Source organism: Bos grunniens, chromosome X (genome assembly GCF_055505025.1).
Source record: "Bos grunniens cultivar Pamir isolate PY7600 chromosome X, Bosgru_T2T1.0, whole genome shotgun sequence".
NCBI classification, from domain to species: Eukaryota; Metazoa; Chordata; class Mammalia; order Artiodactyla; family Bovidae; genus Bos; species Bos grunniens.
Window position 1 is genome coordinate 56,320,055 of NC_141194.1, and position 22,534 is coordinate 56,342,588.

Genomic DNA, 22,534 nt, shown 5'->3' on the forward strand with positions numbered 1-22,534 from the left:
TGAATTCAGATGACCATTATATCTACTACCGTGGGCAAGAATCCCTTAGAAGAAATGCAGTAGCTCCCATAGTCAACAAAAGACTCTGAAATGCAGTACTTGGGTGCAGTCTCAAAAACGACAGAATGATCTCTGTTCATTTCCAAGGCAAACCATACAACTTTACAGTAATCCAAGTCTATGCTCCAATCACTAACACCAAAGAAGCTGAAGTCAAACAGTTCTATGAACACTTACAAGACCTTCTAGAACTAACACCACAAAGAGATATCCTTTTCATCATAGGGGATTGGAATGCAAAAGTAGGAAGTCAAGAGATACCTGGAGTAACGGGCAAGTTTGGCCTTGGAGTAAAAAATGAAGCAGGGCAAAGGCTAACTGAGTTTTGCCAAGAGAACACACAGTTCATAGCAAACACCCTCTTCCAACAACACAAGAGAAGACTCAATACACAGACATCACCAGATGGTCAATACCGAAATCAGGTTGATTATATTTTTTGCAGCCAAAGATGGAGAAGCTCTATACAGTCAGCAAAAACAAGACCAGGACCTGACTGTGGCTCAGATCATGAACTCCTTATTGCCAAATTCAGGCTTAAATTGAAGAAAGTAGGGAAAACCACTAGGCAGTTCAGGTCAAATCCCTTATAATTACACAGTGGAAGTGACAAATAGATTCATGGGGTTAGATCTGATAGACAGAGTGCCTAGAGAACTATGGACAGAGGTTTGTAACACTGTACAGGAGGTGGTAACAAAAACCATTCCCAAGAAAAATAAATGCAAAAAGGCAAACTGCTTGTCTGAGGAGGCTTTACAAATAGCTGAGAAAAGAAGAGGAGGGAAGGGCAAAGGAGAAAGGGAAAGATATACCCACCTGAATGCAGAGTTCCAAAGAATAGCAAGGAGAAATTAAAAAAAAAAAAACCTTCTTAAGTGAACAATGCAAAGAAATAGAGGAAAACAATCGAATGGGAAAGACTAGAGATCTCTTCAAGAAAATTAGAGATACCAAGGGAACATTTCATGGAAAGATGGGCACAATAAAGGACAGAAACAGTATGGACCTAACAAGCAGAATAGATTAAGAAGAGGTGGCAAGAATACACAAAACTGTACAAAAAAGGTCTTAATGACCCGGATAACCATGATGGTGTGATCGCTCACCTACAGTCAGAAATCCAGAGTATGAAGTCAAGTAGGCCTTGGGAAGCATTGCCACGAAGAAAGCTAGTGGAGCTGATGGAATTCCAGCTGAGCTATCTCAAACTTTAAAAGATGATGCTGTTAAAGTGCTGCACTCAATATGCCAGCAAATTTGGAAAACTCAGCAGTGGCCACAGGACTGGAAAAGGTCAGTTGTCATTCCAATCCCAAAGAAAGGAAAACACCAAATAATGTTCAAACTACTGCACAATTGCACTCATCTCACATGCTAGTAAGGTCACATTCAAAATCCTTCAAGCTAGGCTTCAAATAGTATGTGAACCGAGAACTTTCAGATATAAAAGCTGGATTTAGAAAAGGCAGAGGAACCAGAGAACAAATTGCCAACATCCGTTGGATCATAGAAAAAGCAAGGAATTCCAGAAAAACATCTACTTCTGCTTCATTGGCTATGCTAAAGCCTTTGACTGTGTGGATCACAACAAACTGGAAAATTCTTCAAGAGATGTGAATACCAGACCACCTTACTTGCTGCCTGAGAAACCTGTATGCAGGTCAGGAAGCAACAGTTAGAACTAGAGATGGAACAACAGACTGGTTCCAAATTGGGAAAGGAGTATGTCAAAGCTGCATTCTGTCACCCTGCTTATTCTTATATGACGAGTACATCATACGAAATGCCAGGCTGGATGAAGCACAAGCTGGAATCAAGATTTCCAGGAGAAATTTCAATAACCTCAGATATGCAGATGATACCAGCCTAATGGCAGAAAGTGAAGAGGAACTATAGAGCCTCTTGATGAAGGTGAAAGAGAACATTGGAAGACTGGAAAAGCTAGCTTAAAACTCAAGATTCAAAAAATGGAGATTATGGCATCCAGTCCCATCACTTCATGGCAAATAGATGGGGAAACAATGGAAACAGTGAGAGACTTTACTTTCTTGGGCTCCAAGATCACTGCAGGTGATGACTGCAGCTATGAAATTAAAAAACGCTTGCTCCTTGGAAGAAAAACTATGACAAATCTAGACAACGTTATTAAAAAGCAGAGAAATCACTTTCCTGAAAAAGGTCCATCTAGTCAAAGCTATGGTTTTTCCAGTAGTCATGTATGGATGTGAAAGTTGGACCATAAAGAGGACTGATCGCTGAAGAATTGATGCTTTTGAACTGTGGTACTGAAGACTCTTGAGAGTCCCTTGGACAGCAAGGAGATGAAATCAGTCAATCCTAAAGGAAATCAACCCTGAATATTCATTGGAAGGGCTGATGCTGAAGCTGAAGTTCCAATACTTTCTCCATCTGATGCAAAGGGCCACCTCATTGGAAAAGTCCCTGATGCTGGGAAAGATTGACGGCTCAACAAAAGATGAGATGGTTGGATGGTATAACCAACTCAATGGACATGAATTTGAGCAAACTCGGGGAGACAGTGAAGGACAGGGAAGCCTGGTGTGCTATAGTTCATGGGTTGCAAAGAGTTGGACCTGACTTAGAGACTGAACAATAACATCCATTCCCACTCACCTCTTTATCTTGGTACACAGCCACACAGAATGATGGCCTCAAGTTCATGGAAATAGCATTCCATGTCCTTCAGGCGGGCATGAGTGTCCTGCTGTTCATGGTGGATGCACTCAAGCATTTTCTTGCCATTCTCCTCAGCAATGCAGGGGCTCTTCTGCCACTGCTGAATGCTCTGGGGCAGGATCTCATGGATGTCGCTGGAAGGAGAGACAGCAAGAAATTGAATGGGTATTTTGGAACATCAAAAGAAGAAACAGATGAGTGGCTTAACAGTGAATGTTTAAGATAATGAATGGCAGAGGAGTGAATGTTGTTGAATGGGTGATTGGGTGGTGGATGGTTGGGTGGATGGGTAGCTAGTTGGGTGGGTGACTGTAAGGGTAACTGTGTGGGTTGGTGGGTGGAGTGTGGATGGGTGGGTGTATGTAAGGGTGGATGGATAGGCAAGTAAGTGGACAAATTGTGCTAGGATACATAGGTAGGAGGGTGGATGGACTTACAGATGGCATAGATCATGCCCTATTCCACGCCCTGTTGCTTAACCTCCAGATGTACTCACTCAGCTGCCAGCTTCATGCCACATCTGTCTGAGCAGTACTTGGAGCCTGGCTGGGTGGGATGCACACTGCCAGGTCCCAGGCACTGCTGCAGCAAGGCTCAGTCCTTGACATCTGGCTGATCTGGATCTTTTGACTTTTCCATGAGCTTCTGCTTCTGGTTCTCCTCCTGTGGGACCAGAGTGGTCAAGGTAGGGGAAGGGAAAGCACTGTCAACCCCCTAACCCTGTACTCCTGTCCTGCATTCAGCCCCCAACCTCTGTCTCCATGGCCCCCTTTCCATAATTTCTGTCACCGTCCACTCCACTTTTTTCTTCAAATTCTTCATTTTCTTCATATCCACTGCCTGCTTCAGCAGTGCAGAATCTAGGAACAGAAACTCCTCAGTGTCACTCATTGCCAGGAAAATGCTGAAAGGTCTCCCCAGCTTGTTCCTTAAATGGTCTCTGGACACTCCCTTCCTCCTTTTCCTCCTTGCTGACTCTCCCTGCTTTCATTGTCTCCCTCCTTCCACTAAGGGGTCCTGTCATACACTCATCAGGCTTTGCTTGTGAAGTCTCCTATGTAAAAGTCCTGGTATAAGTTTTAGTACTGAGGCAGGTCGTTTTCAGACAACGGTTGGTGTATGGCTGTTGTCTGCAGTACCTCCTTTACTGCCAGTGGCATCACCACCACCTAGTACTTCTGAGACAGCTCAGACTTCTGCAATTGAGGCAGATGTGACTGAGTTGGCAGTTGCCAGGGGGACCATGGCAAATTCTCCAAGAGTATCACAGGTAAGAGCTGAGGGGCAGACCCTCACACCAACTCCACTCCCCCATCCATCCTGCATCCTGGATTCACCAGAGACCAGGAATTACAAATAGAGTTCCTGTGATAATAGGAGGAGGGTTATGGATCAGCATTAAGTGGGTGGGGATGGGTTCACCTTGCCCCAACACTCCTAACTCACCCTCTGGCCTCTATGGCTAGGACCCACTAGGTCTTGGCTGCCTGGGAATGACTGGCACCACCTGGCCCTTCTTGCCCACCTTATCCAGACACATTTGTCTGGTCCATCTGGCTCCACCTTGACCACTTGAATGCTTAAGGTCCTGCATATCTGCCCAGAAAAGCTAGATACCACCTGCTTACACTTGCAGAGCTCAGCCTGCCTTGCCCACCCTCGAGGACACAGCTGCTACCCTGCTTGCCCTACACCATGGACCCAGACAACCACTTCTGCCCAGCCCGCCCAAACACTCATGGCCTAGCCCCTCAGACAAGCTCTGCCGACCTTTCTGCCCCACCCAGTCTGCCTAGTCTGTCCAGGCTCCACATGCAGACTCCACCCTCTTGGATATACTCTGTCTCACATTAAGGCTCCCAGCCCTATGGGTCCCATTCTCTGCACCAGAGCATACCCAACCCTGCCCTGAGCTAGGCCTTTCCCCCTTCCCAGACTCTCAGCCTCACATGCCCATCCTGCTTTCTACACCATACTCTGTTCTGCCTTACCTCCTATGTGCAGAGCCATGCCAAGCCCTGCCCCCAACACTTGCACATGCCACGCTATGCCCTGTCTGCCCTGATTCACTCACCTAAAATAATTTGACAATCTTTATTCTGAAAATCTACCTGAACCCAGTAACACCTAATAAAATATATAAATATACAAATATTTTTAAATGTTCGTGTGCATATGCACACACACGCAAATCATTACTCTCAAAGATTAAAAGAGCAAGCACAGAGAAAGAATATACACGTTTTAAGACAATTATCAACAAGAGAACACATACTAGTTTCAATCTAGAGATGCAATATTAATAAAAAAATGACCCTGAATTTAGTTTTAAAGGAAGTCTAAACACTTTCCAATGAATAAGCATCACATGGGGCACAGACATGTTGTGTTAGAAGCAAAAGCCTTAACTTTTGAAATTTGAAAAGGCATTTCTCAACTCTTGATTAAAAGAAAAATAACTGAAATTAGAAAATACTTAGAACTTAACAAAAATGAAAACAATACATACCCAACTGTGGTCTTAGATGAAATCCAAAGTTGACAATATAAAAAAGACAGAAATTAATGAACTGAGCTCTCAACTCCAATTCGAACATGTCTTCATACTTACTCCAAAGATTGCCATTATTAACCCCCAAACCCCCTTCGATGATCCCACATCACCCCTTCCAATCACAAAGCCCTCGCATGTACCTTAGACCCGAACAGGCGTTATACCGAGGAGCGCCACGTTGCAGGTGATGGGGAAAGGCTAGTAGAGCTACTTTCGGCTCTGAAACCGACCTTAGCCCCGCCCCTTCTTGAACATACTGACTTTGCACTTGCTCCAGATGCCCTGCATAGATGCTGTACGGCCAAAAGTTAAAAGCACATGGTTACAGAGAAACTATATAGCTACAGGTACACCATTCTGCAGAGCACTGCCACAGACCTCAACAGATGTACCTGTGTCTTCTGATGCCAGCACCTCACTGTTTCACATATTTCAGTGATTGATAATTGCATTATTGTATGTGGTGGGAAAACAGACCCCTTATCATTTCCAATTATTTGGAATAATTTCATATTATTACTATTTTACTATCTGCTCTTATTTTAATCATGAGGTAGACAATGAGAAAAACAAAAAACACATAAGTCAACTTTTAGAAGTCGAGAAAATAGAAAAAGATTGATAGATTTTTCCATACAAAAAAAAAAGAAAAAAAAAAGATTGATAGAAAGGGCAAGAAAAATAGAAAGCAAAATGTAAGAAGATAGTAAGTTATATTTAAATTTTATATTTCATTACATAAACAGTATACAAATTGTTACTAGGGTAAACTCTTTAGTTAATGATTGTCATTTGGATGAAGACTAACAAATTCAGTCATACACTGTATATGGCAAACCTAGCAAATCATAAGGATACAGAAACATTTGAAATAAAGGGATGGAAGAAAATTTGCCAGGCACATGTTAATCAAAATAAAACAAGGTCAATTGTATTAATATCAGACTAAAAATACTAAGACAAAAAGTATTAATTGGGGTTGAAAGGGTCATTCCATAATGATTTGATTTACCATGATTGTGTAAAACTTCCAATCTTATACATGATTAAAAAGACATAAAATTGATAGGCAAGAATTTAGCTGAGAGCAACTAGAGGCAGCCGGTTCAGCTAAAGGTCCAATAACTACCTAATTCCACCAAGCAATTTACCACCCAGGCCTTTGATACACCCCCACCGGTACTCCCAAAATAGTCAGGGGCCATAAAACCCTCAACCTGCCCACTGGTGGGACTTTCCCTACTCTAGCACTTGCACACACCTCACACTACCCTGTACTACAGTAACCATTGGCAGCCATTGGACTTATTAACTGCTCATAAATATTCCATGAATTCCATCTAATTATAACAGGCTGAATTATATTGCAAGGACATGCACAGTGGAGCACCTTGTTATTAATATACAACCTGTGGATGTCAATCAAGGCTGTCAATCAAAGACCCCCCTGGATTATTCAAACGACCTTGCCTTAAAAACTCTGTACCCCAGCCCTCCAGGGCCATTTGCCTCCCTTGGCATGGCTCACCTCCCTGTTGAGGTGTTCTCTCTGTTCATTCTTGATGTGTGCTCTCACTCAGTCATGTCCCACTCTTTGCTACCTGCACTTTCTTTCCCTGTTCTTAAACTTTCTTGCAATGGGTAAGTTACAAGATACTTCTCTGCATCCTTACCAAGAACTGAGGCACACAGGAGGAAGGGTCTTCAGACTCTCTGCTAACAAAATGAATATTAAAAAAATATTAGAACAAAAGTAAAATAGAAAAAAAATCTCATTGTGTAAGATTGCAATCACACTGCTCACCTTTCAGGACTCAGTTTTGGCATTAATGTCTGGGAAGCTCTCTCTGCTTCCTTTCCATTTGAATGACCAGCCTTTCTTCTGAATGAATTTATGGACATAATTATATAGCAAGTTTATTTCTTTTATTTTAACCTTGAAATTAAGAAGTAAATAGAGGCATTGTTTAAACCCCTCACAACTGTTTTGTCATGCCTGTCTTCCTCAACTAGAAATGAAGGCAAGGACAATGTTGGTTTTGTTCACTACTTGTAGCCCAGTGCCCAGTTTACATCTGACACACAAGAATGTCATTGATGTCATTGAGTAGCCATTGATGACCAGATGTCCTGCCTGGTGTTGTTGCCATTGACAAATTACTGCAATTTATCTGGCTTCCCGTTCTTTCTGCATCACTGATGCAGTGGACATGAACTTGGGCAAACTTTGGGAGATGGTGAGGGACAGAGAGGCCTGGCATGCTGCAGTCCATGGGGTTGCAAAGAGTCGGACACGACTGGGAGACTGAACAACAAATCTGACTCCATATTATCCCTTCAAGATAAAAGCAAATAAATGCTGTAATTTACACTAGAGTTGTTGTGTGCTTAGTCACTCAGTCGTGTCCGACTCTTTGCAACCCCACGGACTGTAGCCAGCCAGGCTCCTCTGTCCATGTGGATTCTCCAAGCAAGAATACTAGAGGAGGTTGCCATGCCCTTTTCCAGGGGATCTTCCCAACCAAGGAATCAAACGGGGGTCTCCTGCACTGCAGGTGGTTTCTTTACCAATTGAGCTACCAGGGAAGCCCAAGTGAGCTCAAGGAACCAGGCGTGCAGAGCGTGGGGCGTGGGGCGACACGCGGCACCTGCAATCTCACGAAGCGAGGAAGAAGGGAAGTGATCACCCGGGGCCTGACTGACCCATCCCGCCCGCGTTGAGGACTGCCAACTGCGCACGCTCGGTCCACGAGGGGCACAGCGCGCCACCACGGCGGCGTGGAGGAACGAGGGGTAGTCCCCCGTCGCAGGCACCCATCCAGACGGCCGGGGAGCGGGGCCGGGAATACTGGCCGGTCGCCTTGGGGCCGGCCAAGGCGCTCTCGGGGCCGGCCAAGGCGCTCTCGCGTCCGCCCGCACGGGGGCGTGCGGCGCGGGCAAGGCCTCGAGTCCACGACGGCTGGGCGGGGACCCGACCCGCGTTCGGGCGAGCGCGCCAGAGCAGGGCGCGGCGGGGCACAGCTCTCCCCCTCGCCCAGCACGCAACGACGTCGGCGGACAGACTGCGGCGATGGGCAAAGGAGCTGGGCCGCGGCAGGCCCGGGGAAGCGAGACGGGATGGAAGAGACGAACAGACGGACGAAGAGAAGGACCGATGGGGTGCGGCCAGGTAGGCAGGCGTCGCAACGACGCAGAGGCGGTGCAGAAGCCGTGGTGGAGGTGGGGCGGCCGAGCGCCACCGCAAGGGGCCCCAGGACCATTGGAAACCACCCGGATGCGAGTCGGCCGCCGGGGCAGCCGCCAGAGGCCTCCCGTACAGGGGCAGTCCCGCAGCACCCAGGACGCTGACTGGCCTCCTGGGCCCCCGGGGAAACCCCCGTGAGGCTCGCGACCACCGGCGCCAACACCCAGAGCCAAGACCGGCCCGGGAGAACGCTGTCCCGCCATGTACTGGTGCCCCCACGCCCGTCGCGCGCAACCCGCCATGCCCAGCTTACCCACCTCGGGGACCGAGGGCACTACTCTGGCCGGGGACGCCACTGGCCACGGAGGCCGGGGGATGACACCCACCTGAGGCGAGGCCAGTTTGGTCCCAGACAGGGGAAGGAGTCACGGGCGGCCCTCCTTCGAGGGAGGATGGCGGAGGGCCAGCAGCGACCTGGAGGGGCGGCATGCACGCACAACGAGGGCCTTGGGACAGGGGCGCGGGCGCCGTCCAGGAAACAGAAAAACTGAGACACGGCCTGGCCACCAGGACAACAAGCGCGTTGTCCCACCGCCACACACACGAGGGCGGTCCCGCTTTGCCTAAGATGCCGGTTGGCCCCAGCCACCCCAGAGCCTCCCGCGACCCGGCCCCGCCACCCATCTCATCCGCCCGTCCTCGAAAGATCCATTTTCATCTAGTCCAAACTCAAGGCTCACGTCCTGGGGACAAACTCTCGAGCGAGGCAGCCCACCCCATGCCAGCACACCGCCACCGGCTGCGGCTCTGGGCGAGGGCAGGCATGACAGCCTCCTCATGGCTGCGGGACTGGGGAGCTGGGACCCGGCATCCCCTTCCTGGGCTCACCACGGGGTTGGCCGCACACACGCTAGAGTTATATTTAACAAATCATCAACGAAAAAAAACAAAGTTCAGAAAATGTTAAGATTTTGCTGTTAAGAAGCTATTTTCCTGATTCAAGCCTAGCCGCTAATGACCATCCCTAGTTAAATCTAGTTTACATCAAATCCAATTGAGGGATTGGGGCAAGAGGTGAATAATTCAAGCTGAACTCAGAAGCAGTCTGAGAGCTCTAAAGAAAGTGTTACCTCTTTATGGCCTTGAATGTTTATAAGCACTACTTGTGTTGTCCAAGCTAATGTTTTAACTTCTCTTTGAATTATTTTTCATTACTGTGACCCACTCAAAGAATCTTGGACAGCTTTTTGCTCTTCTTCACCTCTGACTACAGACCTACTTCTCCAATATCTCCTATCTCTACTGCTGCTTTCTTTCATTGCCAATTCTACAGCCCTAGTTCAAGTTTCCTTTATTTTACATTATAATGAACTCTTGCCTCTGAGATGTGGCCGGCCAGTCCATTTTGTCACCAGAATTGTCTTCCCAAAGGGCCACAGATGAAAAAATACGTCACCATTCTCCTTGCGAATCTTCCATGTATTCCCAGGGTGTTCAGAATCAGTTCTTCACTCTGTGATGGGCCCATCAAAGTTCTCTATGACAGTATCCCACTTTCCTGTGACAGATGAATCCTCTTCAAGGCTCTCCAGGAGTCAAACACTCAGAACATCCTAGATTGATAATCCAGCATGGGCTTCCACAATCCAATCCTTTCCTCAGGCTTGTCCTTCTCTTTTACTAATTCCTGCTCACCCTTCAAGACTTAGCTTTGGCATCACCATCTGGGACATTCCCTCTGCTTCCTTTCCAACTGACTGACCTGCTTCTCTTTTGAATGCATTTTTGGGAATACTTAAAATAGTGAGTGGTATTCCTTTTATTTTAACCTTGGAATTATAAAGGATACAGGAGAGCTGCCTGTTCTTGTCTGTTTTGCATTTGCCTGTTTGTACTTGTCAACATTCTGCTTATCTTTCAAGGCTAATCATAGATGCCTGGTCCATGAGGAAGCCTTCCTCAAACCCCTTGTTCCTTCTTTTACAGTTTTCCCACAATACCTCTGTCATTCACTTTGTGTCACTGTGTGGGTTACAAGTTTCTCTCCTCTACTAGACAGTTCAGCCAGCACTGAAGTGCGAATGACTCCCAGCCCAGTGCTCCTACAACAGTTGTTGATGATTCTTGATTTCTTTGTTCACTTCTGACCTCCCAGATACACTAGATGTTAACTGCTTTCTGAGCATCCTTAGAGACAAACACTAGAATGGCCTTCCAGGTGGGATGGAGGAGGAACATGAGTGAGCCAAGGAGCAGATACTTCAACCTTTCTCTGAAAACTATTTCTGTACTTAAAACTTTGGTTTTATAAATCCTGTATAGGAATGTTTTCTTTTATGAATCATGCTAATTTTCTTTCATGAATCATATCTAAAACTCTTTGCTTAACCTAAGGCCACAAAGATTTTCTCATATTTTCTTCTAAAAGTTTTATAATTTTTTATTTTCCTGTCTGTCATCTGTTTGAATTAATTTTTGTATAAGATGTGAAGTGTAGGTTGAGGTTCATCTTGGTTTTGGGGTTATTTTGGAGTTTTTAAAATATGTATATTCAGTTGCTCCAGAATCATTTATTTAAAAGATAATCCTTTCTCTGTTGAAATGACTTTGCATTTTATTAAAAAATCAGTTGACTAGAGGAGGATTTTAAGAAGACTGAGGAGTAGAAAACCTGCAGCTTTAAGAAGTTTTTTGAGAGCTGTTTTTTAATCCTAAAAGTTTTTCAAAGTTCAGGAGAAGAGGAGATTGCAGAAAGAGGAAGTGAGGAGAAAAGAGGAGATCAAGATGGCAGAGTAAGAGGATGCAGAGCTCACATACCCCCATAAGCACATCAAAAATATATCTAAAAAAAAAATCTAAAAAACAAAACAAAACAAAATATATATATATATATCTACATATGGAGCAATTCTCACTGAAAACAAACTGGAGACTGTCAAGAAGATTCTTTCACAACCAAGGCTGTAAGAATGAGCCACACAGAATCAACTAGAAAGGGAACAGAAGTAATCAGGTTAGGACCTGCACCTCTGGGAGAGGGCACAGAAGAGGAAGTGGGATGCACAGACTCAGAGATCCTCCCAGGGGAGTGAGAAGTTCAACCCACATCACATATTAGGCACCTTAACCTTGGGGTTTACCACAGGGAAGACAGAACCCTGGAGTTGGTTTGAAAACCAGTGGGAGGAAACAGAAGGACTGTAAGAAACCTACACTCCATTTGTGAAGAGTGTGCACATGCTTGCTTACTCTCAGGAACAAGATGGAGGAAGCATATTGAAACCACCCAAGACTCTTGCCTGTCTCCTGTGACCAACCCCGCACATGACCCAGCCTAAACCGAGCATCTGCTCTGGCCCCACTTGCTCCATGGTGTTCAGTTCAGTTCAGTCACTCAGTCATGTCTGACTCTTTGTGACCCCATGGACTGCAGCACACCAGGCTTCCCTGTCCATCACCAACTCCCATAGCTTGCTCAAGTTCACGTCCATCGAGTTGGTGATGCCATCCAACCATCTCGTCCTCTGTCATCCCCCTCTCCTCTTGCCTTCAATCTTTTCCAGCATCAGGGTCTTTTCCAATGAGTCAGTTCTTCCCATCAGGTGGCCAAAGTATTGGAGTTTCAGCCTCAACATCAGTCCTTCCAGTGAATATTCAGGACTGATTCCTTTTAGGATGGACTGGTTGGATCTCCTTGAACTCCAAGGGACTCTCAAGAGTCTTCTCCAACACCACAGTTCAAAAGCATCAGTTCTTCGGCGCTCAGCTTTCTTTATAGTCCAACTCTCACATCCATACATGACTACTGGAAAAACCATAGCTCTGACTAGACAGACCTTTGTTGGCATGTCAGCTCCATGGTGTAGCTCTGCACTAAGGTGAGGGCTGCCAGTGCAGAGAGGAGTACATAGTTGTGAGGGATGAAGCCAGCTCATACCTGGAATGGCATCTAAATTCGATGAGGGCAGCCACTGCTGTCACTTGCAGAGGTAGCAGATCAGGAATGCTCTGGAACTCTGACTGTGCTGGGACTGCCACAGCCTGTGCCCTGGCCTACATCAAGTGTCTGCTCCAGCCCCTCTTGCTCCAGCATTGCTCCCCATTGGGGCAAGGCTGCCAGTGCTGAGAGGGGGAAGAGCACACACTTGAAGGAAATGGAGCCAGCTCAAATGCTCCAGACATGCTCCCACAACTTAGGACCCAGCCCCACTCCCAATTGGGTAGTGTTGGCCACTAAGCAGAGGCGAAGCCCTAGCCCACACCTGGCCCTTGCTCTAGCCCCTCCTTCTCCAGTCCCATCTCCTACCAGAAAGGGAAAAATCACAGTAGGAAAGGCAAATGTATAAAAGGATTAATGATCACTTAAATAAGCCAGTACATGGATTAAAACGCAATCACCAATACAATATTGTAAAGTAAAAAGTAATAATAATAATAAAATAAAGCAAAAAATAAAAAAAAAGCAATTAAAAATTTTTGTAAAAACAAATATAACTACAATTAACAGAAAAAGCATAAGCGTGAAGATGTAAAATAGAACATCAAAATCACAAAATGGGGAGGGGAGTAAAAAATGTAGATCTTTTAGAAAGTGTTTGAACTTAAATGATTATCAGTTTATAGCAAGTAAATATAATTATGGATCAACATATATGAACCTCATGGTAACCACAAATCAAAAACCTACAGTAGATACACAGAAAAACAAAAAGAAGGTAATTCAAGCAAACTACAAAAGAAAGTAATCAAACCACAAGAAGAAAAAGACATGAACAAAGAACTACAAAAAGATCATGGCATCCAATCCCGTCACTTCATGGCAAATAGATGGGGAAAAAATGGAAACAGGGACAGACTTTATTTTCTTGGGCTCCAACATCACTGCAGACAGTGACTGCAGCCATGAAATTAAAAGATGCTTACTCCTTGGAAGAAAAGCTATGACAAACCTAGACAGTGTATTAAAAAGTAGAGACATTGCTTTGCCAACAAAGGTCCATATAGTCAAAGCTATGGTTTTTTCAGTGGTTGTGTACAGATGTGAGAGATGGACCATAAAGAAGGCTGAGTGAAGAACTGATGCTTTCACACTGTGTGCTGGAGAAGATGCTGAGAGTCTCTTGAACAGCAAGGAGATGAAACCAGTCAATCCTAAAGGAAATCAACCCTGAATATTCATTGGAAGGACTGATGCTGAAGCTGAAACTCCAATACTTTGGCCACCTGATGTGAAAAGCTGACTCACTGGAAAAGATTGTGATGCTGGGAAAGATTGAAAGCAGGATGAGAAGGGGATGACAGAGGACAAGATGATAGGATGGCATGACCGACTCAATGGACATGAGTTTGAGCAAGCTCTGGGAGATGGTGAAGGACAGGGAAGACTGGTGTGCTGCAGTCCATGGGGTCACAAAGAGTCAGACACGACTGAGCGACTGAACAACAACAAAATTTGCCATGAAGTGATGGGATCAGATGCCATCATCTTAGTTTTTTTAACAATGAGGGTTTTTTTAATTAATTTGTTTATTTTCATTGGAGGTTAATTACTTTACAATATTGTGGTTTTTGCCATACACCGACATAAATCAGCCATGGGTGTACAGGTGTCCCACCATCCTGAACCCCCTCCTACCTCCCTCCCCACCCCATCCCTCTGGGTTGTCCCAGAGCACCAGCTTTGAGTGCCTTGCTTCATGCATCAAACTTGCACTGGTCATCTGTTTTACATATGGTAATATACATGTTTCAGTGTGGGAGAAGGCGAGGGTGGGACGATATGAACGTTGAGTTTTAAGCCAGGTTTTTCACTCTCGTCTTTCACCTTCATCAAGAGGCTCTTTAGTTCCTCTTTCCTTTCTGCCATAAGGGTGGTGTCTTTTGCATATCTGAGTTTACTGTTATTTCTCCCAGCAATCTTGATTCCAGCTTGTGCTTCATCCAGCCTGGCATTTCGTATGATGTATTCTGCATATAAGTTAAATAAGCAGGGTTACAGTATACAGCCTTGACATACTCCTTTCCCAATTTGGAACCAGTCTGTTGTTCCATCTCTAGTTCTAACTGTTGCTTCCTGACCTGCATACAGGTTTCTCAGGCAGCAAGTAAGGTGGTCTGGTATTCACATCTCTTGAAGAATTTTCCAGTTTGTTGTGATCCACACAGTCAAAGGCTTTAGCATAGCCAATGAAGCAGAAGTAGATGTTTTTCTGGAATTCCTTGCTTTTTCTATGATCCAACGGATGTTGGCAATTTGTTCTCTGGTTCCTCTGCCTTTTCTAAATCCAGCTTTTATATCTGAATGTTCTCGGTTCACATACTATTTGAAGCCTAGCTTGAAGGATTTTGAGCATGACCTTGCTAGCATGTGAAATGAGTGCAATTGTGCAGTAGTTTGAACATTATTTGGCATTTCCTTTCTTTGGGATTGGAATGACAACTGACCTTTTCCAGTCCTGTGGCCACTGCTGAGTTTTCCAAATTTGCTGGCATATTGAGTGCAGCACTTTAACAGCATCATCTTTTGAAGTTTGAAATAGCTCAGCTGGAATTCAATCAGCTCCACTAGCTTTGTTTGTGGCAATGCTTCCCAAGGCCCACTTGACTTCATACTCCAGGATGTTATCTGGACCATTAAGATCTTTTTTGTACAATTCTTCTGTGTATTCTTGCCACATCATCTTAATCCCTTCTGCTTCTGTTAGGTGCATACTGTTTCTGTCCTTTATTGTGCCCATCTTTCCATGAAATATTCCCTTGATATTTTCAGTTTTCTTGAAGAGATCTCTTGTCTTTCCCATTCTATACTGTTCCTCTATTTCTTTGCATTGTTCACTTAAGAAGGCTTTCTTATCTCTCCTTGCTATTCTCTGGAGCTCTGCATTCAGATGGGTATATCTTTCCTTTTCTCCCTTACCTCTCACTTCTCTTCTTTTCTCAACTATTTGTAATGCCTCCCCATACAACCATTTTGCCTTGTTGCATTTGTTTTTCTGGGGACAGTTTTGGTCACCACTTCCTGTACAATCATACATATACCCCAATGTTCATAGCAGCACTATTTACAATATCCAAGACATGGAAGCAACTCAAATGCCAATTAAGAGATGACTGGATGAAGAAGATGTGGAACATATAACCATAAAAATGAAATGCTGCCATTTGAAGCAATGTTGATAGGCCTAGAGAATACTGTGCTTAGTGGAATAAGTCAGAGAAAGGCAAGTACTAAATGATATCAGTTACATGTGGAATCTATAAAATTAATACAAATGAATGCATGTACAAAACAGGAACACACTTATAGATAACAAATTTGGGTTACCAAAAGAGAAAGGGAAGTGGGGATGGACAAATTAGATGTATGAGATACAAACTACTATATAACCTATAATGTAATATAATCTGAAAAAATACTGAATCACTAAGCTGTATACCTGAGACTAACACAATATTTTAAATCAACTATACTTCAAATTAAAAAATCACTTTCACAAAAAAGTGGAGGAAAAAGGGACAGGGTTTTTTATAATTGGTTTTGGGGAAACTGGGTAGCCATTTGGCAAAAGGTAAAATTAGATTCATATCTCATACCATATAAGAATAAACTCCAAATGAATTAAGAACCTAAATGTAAAAAAAATGTACAAATACTAGAAGAACCAATGCATTTCAAGTCATCGTGGGAAATAATTTCTAACTATGGCCCAAAATCCAGAGACAGTAAGAGAAAAGATTGATACATTTGACTAGATTTAAAATGTATTCATGTGTATGGCAAAATACACTATAAAATCAAAAGACAAACTGGTAGAAAATATTTGCAACATATATCACAGACAAGGACTTTAAGATATAAAGCAGGAGCCAGCAAGTTTTTTCTGTAAAAAGCCCAGTAGTAAATATTTCTTATTTCGGTCTCTTTAACAATCAACTCTGCAGTTGCAGAGTGAAAGCTGCAGAGACAAAATGTAAATAAATGTCTGGCTGTGTTTCAATAAAACTTGATTTATAAAAACTGGTGATGGGGGGATGGGAGTAGGGGACTTCCCTTGGTGATCCAGTGGTTAAGAATCCGTCTTCCAGTGCAAGGGACACGGGTATGATCCCTGGTTGGGGAACTAAGATCTCACATGCTTCGAAGTTAACTAAGCCTGCATGCCACAACTACTAAGAGCCCACAACTTTAGAGCCCATGCTCCACAAGAAGAGAAGCCTACACACCATAACTAGAGAAGCACCCACATATCACAGCTAGAGAAAGCCCACATGCCACAATGAAGACCTAGAGCAGCGAAAATCTGAAAAAAGAAAGAAAAACACGAACAGACAATTCACAGAAAGAAAAGGAGGTGTAAGATGGTGACCAAACATATTTTCAAAGTTCAAACTTATAATTAGAAAAATGCACATTAAAATAACACTGAGATGCCATTTCACATTTGTCAGAATGGTAACAATTAAAAATATGACAGAAGTTGGTGAGGCTGTGAGGAAACGAGCATTCTAGTGTATTTCTGGTGGGAATACAAACTGGTTCAATCCTTCTGGTGAGAAATTGGGCATTATCTAACTAAACTACCTTTATTCTTACCTCATGAATCAGTAATCCCACATCTAGAAATTTACCCTGAAGATCTCCAACAAAAGGAAGATTATGAATGGATATGGAGAGATTTCATACTGTTAAATGAAAAAAGCAGAGCTTTAAAGACTATCTAGAGTGTGCTACCCTTCATAAAAAGAAGAGAATATAAGAAGACACACATGTTCTTGCAAAAGAAATACTGGAGGATAAACTAAAAACTAAAGAGCTCACTTATCAATAGGGGATGGGAAAGGGATAGTAGGAACAAGGAGGTGAATGATCTTTCTCTGAATATACCTTTTTGTGTAGCTCTGACTCATGGAACCATACTGTTTCACATATCCCAAACAAATAAAAATTAAAATTAACTACAATGTGGGGGTGAATCTTAAATGGCAAACTACCGAATCAGCCTACCTATATTTAAAATGAATAGTATAAAAATAAAATATCTTTATATTAAAAAGTAATCTAAAAATACACGCCCCCCCAAAAAAAAAAATAGTACAACACTAAAGAGGATGGGAAAGAAAAGAAATTAGTCTAAGTATTCCAGGTATCAGTAGAGGGCACTAGAAAGACACTGACTTCTCTTCCTGGTTCTGGTGTGCTGCTCTCACCAGGCTCTTGCAGCACCCATGGCTTCTGCAACGCATCCCTAGGTGGACAGCAACACCCAGTAGCCATGAGCATGTGGCACATTCCATAAACATCTTCCCCCATCATCTCAGAAGGCAGATTTCCATCAAGCCCTGTCAACCAGTTGAGCAAACTTCTCTGCCATCCAGTGGGCCATGGTCATGCCCTTTCTAATGAGATCAGATTTCTAAGCCGGGGTGGAGAGATGTGAAATGGCCTCTTTTGCAAGTGCTTAATCTCAGCACTAAGGACAAAAGCTATTACCCATAGTTGCTATTCTTTGAAGTTCTCTTTACCACTTACTAGCCAATCTCCCATTACTCCAATTCCCCGTTATAGTTCAGTTCAGTTCAGTTCAGTCGCTCAGTCGTGTCTGACTCTTTGCAACCCCATGAATCGCAGCACGCCAGGCCTCCCTGTCCATCACCAACTCCCGGAGTTCACTCAAACTCACGTCCATCGAGTTGGTGATGCCATCCAGCCATCTCATCCTCTGTCATCCCCTTCTCCTCCTGCCCCCAATCCCTCCCAGCATCAGAGGCTTTTCCAATGAGTCAACTCTTCGCATGAGGTGGCCAAAGTACTGGAGTTTCAGCTTTAGCATCATTCCTTCCAAAGAAATCCCAGGGCTGATCTCCCTCAGAATGGACTGGTTGGATCTCCTTGCAGTCCAAGGGACTCTCAAGAGTCTTCTCCAACACCACAGTTCAAAAGCATCAATTCTTCGGCACTCAGCCTTCTTCACAGTCCAACTCTCACATCCATCCATGACCACAGGAAAAACCATAGCCTTGACTAGACAGACCTTTGTTGGCAAAGTAATGTCTCTGCTTTTGAATATGCTATCTAGGTTGGTCATAACTTTCCTTCCAAGGAGCAAGCGTCTTTTAATTTCATGGCTGCAGTCACCATCTGCAGTGATTTTGGAGCCCAAAAAGATAAAGTCTGACACTGTTCCACTGTTTACCCATCTATTTCCCATGAAGTGATGGGACCAGATGCCATGATCTTCGTTTTCTGAATGTTGAGCTTTAAGCCAACTTTTTTCACTCTCCTCTTTTACTTTCATCAAGAGGCTTTTTAGTTCCTCTTCCCTTTCAGCCACAAGGGTGGTGTCATCTGCATATCTGAGGTTATTGATATTTCTCCCAGCAATCTTGATTCCAGCTTGTGCTTCTTCCAGCCCAGCGTTTCTCATGATGTACTCTGCATATAAGTTAAATAAGCAGGGTGACAATATTCAGCCTTGACGTACTCCTTTTCCTATTTGGAACCAGTCTGTTGTTCCATGTCCAGTTCTAACTGTTGCTTCTTGACCTGCATATAGGTTTCTCAAGAGGCAAGTCAGGTGGTCTGGTATTCCCATCTCTTTCAGAATTTTCCACAGTTTATTGTGATACACACAGTCAAAGGCTTTGGCATAGTCAATAAAGCAGAAATAGATGCTTTTCTGGAACTCTCTTGCTTTTTCGATGATCCAGCAGATGTTGGAAATTTGATCTCTGGTTCCTCTGCCTTTTCTAAAACCAGCTTGAACTTCTGGAAGTTCAAGGTTCACTTACTGCTGAAGCCTTGCTTGGAGAATTTTGAGCATTACTTTACTAGCATGTGAGATGAGTGCAATTGTGCGGTAGTTTGAGCAATCTTTGGCATTGCCTTTCTTTGGGATTGGAATGAAAACTGACCTTTGCCAGTCCTGTGGCCACTGCTGAGTTTCCAAATTTGCTGGCATATTGAGTGCAGCACTTTAACAGCATCATCTTTAAGGATTTGAAATAGCTCAGCTGGAATCCCATCACCTCCCCTCGCTTTGTTTGTAGTAGTGCTTTCTACAGCCCACTTGACTTCACATTCCAGGATGTGTGGCTCTAGGTCAGTGATCACACCATCGTGATTATCTGGGTCGTGAAGATCTTTTTTGTACAGTTCTTCTGTGTATTCTTGCCATCTCTTCTTAATATCTTCTGCTTTTGTTAGGTCCATACCATTTCTGTCCTTTATCAAGCCCATCTTTGCATGAAATGTTCCCTTGGTATCTCTAATTTTCTTGAAGAGATCTCTAGTCTTTTCCGTTCTGTTTTCCTCTATTTCTTTGCATCGATCGCTGAGGAAGGCTTTCTTATCTCTTCTTGCTATTCTTTGGAACTCTGCATTCAGATGCTTATATCTTTCCTTTTCTCCTTTGCTTTTCGCTTCTCTTCTTTTCACAGCTATTTGTAAGGCCTCCTCAGACAGCCGTTTTGCTTTTTTGCATTTCTTTTCCATGGGGATGGTCTTGATCCCTGTCTCCTGTACAATGTCACGAACCTCTGTCCATAGTTCATCAGGCACTCTATCAGATCTAGTCCCTTAAATCTATTTCTCACTTCCACTGTATAATCATAAGGGATTTGACTTAGGTCATACCTGGATGGTCTAGTGGTTTTCCCTACTTCAATTTAAGTCTGAATTTGGCAATAAGGAGTTCATGATCTGAGCCACAGTCAGCTCCCAGTCTTATTTTTGCTGACTGTATAGAGCTTCTCCATCTTTGGCTGCAAAGAATATAATCAATCTGATTTCAGTGTGGACCGTCTGGTGATGTCCATGTATAGAGTCTTTTCTTGTGTTGTTGGAAGAGGGTGTTTGCTATGACCAGTGCATTCTCTTGGCAAAACTCTATTAGCCTTTGCCCTGCTTCATTCCATATTCCAAGGCCAAATTTGCCTGTTACTCCAGGTGTTTCTTGACTTCCTACTTTTGCATTCCAGTCCCCTGTAATGAAAAGGACATCTTTTTTGGGTGTTAGTTCTAAAAGGTCTTGTAGGTCTTCATAGAACCGTTCAACTTCAGCTTCTTCAGCATTACTGGTTGGGCCATAGACTTGGATTACTGTGATATTGAATGGTTTGCCTTGGAAACGAACAGAGATCATTCTTTTGTTTTTGAGATTGCATTCAAGTACTGCATTTCGGACTCTTTTGTTGACTGTGATGGCTACTCCATTTCTTCCAAGGGATTCCTGCCCACAGTAGTAGATATAATGATCATCTGAGTTAAATTCACCCATTTCAGTCTAGGTTCGCTGATTCCTAGAATGTCGATGTTCACTCTTGCCATCTCCTGTTTGACCACTTCCAATTTGCCTTGATTCATGGACCTAACATTCCAGGTTCCTATGCAATATTGCTCTTTATAGCATCAGACCTTGCTTCTATCACCAGTCACATCCACAGCTGGGTATTGTTTTTGCTTTGGCTCCATCCCTTCATTCTTTCTGGAGTTATTTCTCCACTGATCTCCAGTAGCATATTGGGCACCTACCGACCTGGGGAGTTCCTCTTTCAGTATCCTATCATTTCGCCTTTTCATACTGTTCATGGGGTTCTTGAGGCAAGAATACTGAAGTGGTTTGCCATTCCTTTCTCCAGTGGACCACATTCTGTCAGACCTCCCCACCATGACCTGCCCATCTTGGGTGGCCTCACACGGCATGGCTTAGTTTCATTGAGTTAGACAAGGCTGTGGTCCTAGTGTGATTAGATTGACTAGTTTTCTGTGATTATGTTTTCAGTGTGTCTGCCCTCTCATGCCCTCTTGCAACACCTACCGTCTTACTTGGGTTTCTCTTACCTTGGACATGGGGTATCTCTTCACGGCTGCTCCAGCAAAGCGCAGCTGCTGCTCCTTACCTTGGATGAGGGGTATCTCCTTACTGCCGCCCCTCCTGACCTTGAACGTGGAATAGCCCCTCTCAGCCCTCCTGCACCCTCGCAGCCACTGCTCCTTGGACGTGGGGTTGCTCTGTTATAGTTAGTTACTTATATTAAATATGCTCTCTACAAACTACTGCATGCTTTCTCTTAATTGGGCTCTAAGAATACATTAGGTAACATTGGAAACAGGAAAACAAGATTCTCAGTAAACTGACTTAGTGCCCAGAACTGGTTTCTCAATACCATTCTCCAATAACAGGAATTAGGGCCTTTTGGGGAAGTGGTTGAGTCCAGGATTGGAGGAGGGAAACTGCAAGATGAACCTGAAACATTTTGTGGTGCCAAGAAGTAAGAACATACTCAATGCAGAGGACAAGGGTTTGATCCCTGATCTGGGAAGATCCCATATGCCGTGGAGCAACTAAGCCCATGCACCACAGCTACTGAGCCTGCACTCCAGAGCCCACGAGCTGCAGCTACTGAGCTCGCATGCCCTAGACCCTGTGCTCTGCAGCAAGATAAGCCACTGAAAGGAGGAGCCCACGCACCGCAACTACAGAGTAGCCACCACTTGCCACAGCTAGAGAAAGCCAGCATGCACCAAAGAAGACCAGTGCAGCAAAAAATAATAAATAAGTAGTTTTAAAAAACTACTCAAAAGACACAGGGCGACTTGAGGGCACAGCAGGGGGAAGGAGAGGGTGGGATGAATTGAGAGAGTAGCATCAAAACATTCATTACCATATGTAAAATAGATAACTAGTAGAAATTTACTGTATAACACAGGGAGCTCAACCCAGTGCTCTGTGACAGCCTAGAGTGGTGGGATGGAGTAAGAGGTGGGAGGGAGTTTCAAGAGGGAAGGAATACGTGTATACTTATGGTTGATTCATGCTGTTGTATGGCAGAAACTAATACAACATTGTAAAGCAATTATCCTCCAATTAAAAATAAAATTAAAAAAATACCTCAGGGCATGTCAAAAAGATACAGGAGCCAACTTAGAGAAGCTCCTAATGACAAAAACTGGAAATTTGAGCAACAAAATATACAATTATTGTATTGGATTATAACCCATAAAATAAATATAAATATCCATAAGTCCATACTGATAT

General features: G+C 43.8%; 1 protein-coding gene across 1 annotated transcript in view; it reads left to right on the forward strand.

The window, feature by feature from the left end:
- The first annotated feature begins 8,254 nt into the window (after nucleotides 1-8,254).
- The window catches only part of UXT (ubiquitously expressed prefoldin like chaperone), a 58,071-nt gene continuing 43,791 nt past the window's right edge, over nucleotides 8,255-22,534 (forward strand). Inside the window, exon 1 of the mRNA XM_086386386.1 lies at nucleotides 8,255-8,483. The gene's annotated coding sequence lies outside the window, so the exon portion shown is untranslated. The remainder of the gene's footprint in view (nucleotides 8,484-22,534) is intronic.